The 2,076-nt window shown below is 42.1% G+C and overlaps 1 pseudogene; it reads left to right on the top strand.

Annotated features, from left to right (window-relative positions):
- Positions 1 to 433: 433 nt before the first annotated feature.
- On the top strand, positions 434 to 1,795 carry LOC137500500 (uncharacterized; annotated as a pseudogene).
- The last annotated feature ends 281 nt before the right edge of the window (positions 1,796 to 2,076 follow it).

Below are 2,076 nucleotides of genomic sequence, written 5' to 3'. Positions count from 1 at the left end.
AATTAAACCTGGCGTTTGCACAAAAATACACATGAATGTAACAAGCAAGTGCGCCCTGGTAGGGGTGTGATAGGCGTCATTCAATTGTAATTAATTATTGAGGAATATATATTTCATTTTCAGAAGCAAGAAAATCTTACTTTACATATTGTAAGTACATACAAGGCCGAGATTGTATTGTGCAACCTGCCACAGACTGTTGTCTCCACTAAGATTAAGAAATACAATGGCCAGCAGAATTAGAATTCTCAGAAATTGTGACGAAGGGAAAGAGTAAAAGCCTGTTTTCACATGTAGGACTGTGCTTCGGCTGTCCTTCGACCGTGCTACGGCGTTGCCGCCTACTCTGTATTTTCACATGTAGGACTGTGGTGCGCCTGTGCTGTGGCCATGTGGTCCTTGTTCATTGCATCTGTGCTCACAGGTTGGAGACATGGATCCGAACGAAGAAGACGTAGTTATTGCCTGTGCAGTGTACATTGTTTTACAACAAAAGAAGAAGCAAAATGAGAAACGATACTGGGTTCATAAATTGTTTACAACAAAAGAAGAAGAAGAAGGAGATTTTCACACAATTTTCAGTCGGCTACGAAATGACCAAGAAAAATTCGTAAAATATTTTCGAATGAGTTACTCCAAGTTTGACAATTTGCTTCAACAACTGAAACCACATCTCACGAAAAAGGATTAAAAATGGAGGAAATGCATAAGAGCAGAAGAGAGACTAGCATTACGTTACGGTAAAAATATTCATATATACTGAAGTATTTTGATCGTACACCAGTGTACGTTTGGTGTAAATTTAGCACTTACATGTCCACTAGCATTATACGCATATATATGCAGTTAATTAACATTGAAATATGCACTGAGTAGATAGGTAAGGTAAGAGTTATTCTGCCCGAAGGCAGGTCGGAACCTCCGCAGAGGTGTTCCTGAGCCGGAGTTTACGTGCGGTAGGGTGGCCAGTTCCTTTCCGATCCTCCATTCCCTTACCCCCACCAACAGCGCGTGGCAACCCATCCAACTCCTGACCACGCCCAATGTTGCTTAACTTCGGAGATCTCACGGGATCCGGTGTTTCAACACGGCTGCGGCCGTTGGCACTGAGTAGATATTAATATTAATTTTTACACATTTTCCAGGTATCTCGCATCTGGAAATTCGCATATATCCATGAGTTTCAGTTACAGAATTTCCCCGACAGCTGTTCACTCTATAATAGTTTCCACATGTGAGGCCATTTGGGACATTTTTGTCTCCACGAGAAATGCCCCAACTTACTGAGGAAATGTGGAAGAAAATATCTGAAGAATTCTATGATCTGTGGCGTTTTCCGAACTGTATAGGAGCTTTAGACGGAAAACACGTCGTTATTCAAGCGCCCCCAAGCAGCGGCTCTCTCTTTTATAACTATAAACATACTTTCTCTATAGTTCGTTTACCTTTAGTGGACGCCAAATACAGATTTGTTGATGTTAATGTAGGAGGTTATGGTAAGTCCAGTGACGGAGGACTATTCTCAAGATCAGTTTTAGGAAGATCTTTGGAAAACAAAACGTTAAGTATACCAGGTCCTAAACCGTTGCCAAATTGTAATGAACCTGTGCCTTATGTAATACTTGGTGATGAAGCTTTCCCACTGAAAACGTATCTGATGCGTCCGTACCCCGGATCCACAGCTCGCAGTGATGAAAGGCAGGCGAATTATAATTTCCGGCAGTCGAGAACACAACGAGTAGTGGAGAATGCCTTTGGCATTGCTGTCCAGAGACATAGGGTACTCTATGCTTAACCTACAAGGAATATAAAGCCTGCTCACTCACAGTGCTGTCTTCAGAACACCGCCGTCTCGATCCTCCTATACTGCCTGCTCTATGCGAGCCTTTTTGCGACTACGCTGCGGCAAAATTTCTCCGCTAGATGGTAGACATAGACGCACAATGTTCTAAACTTATTCTAATGACGAAAGCCAACAAAACACTATGCAGTATGGTCATATGTTCACTGAAGCTCGTAAATTACATCAGTAATATTAAATATCGGCAATATTACCTGCATGAAGTCGCAGTTGGC

The sequence above is a fragment of the Anabrus simplex genome, chromosome 4, assembly GCF_040414725.1.
Source record: "Anabrus simplex isolate iqAnaSimp1 chromosome 4, ASM4041472v1, whole genome shotgun sequence".
NCBI lineage: Eukaryota > Metazoa > Arthropoda > Insecta > Orthoptera > Tettigoniidae > Anabrus > Anabrus simplex.
Note: the sequence above shows the minus strand (reverse complement) of the source record. Positions and strands in the feature narration are given on the sequence as shown.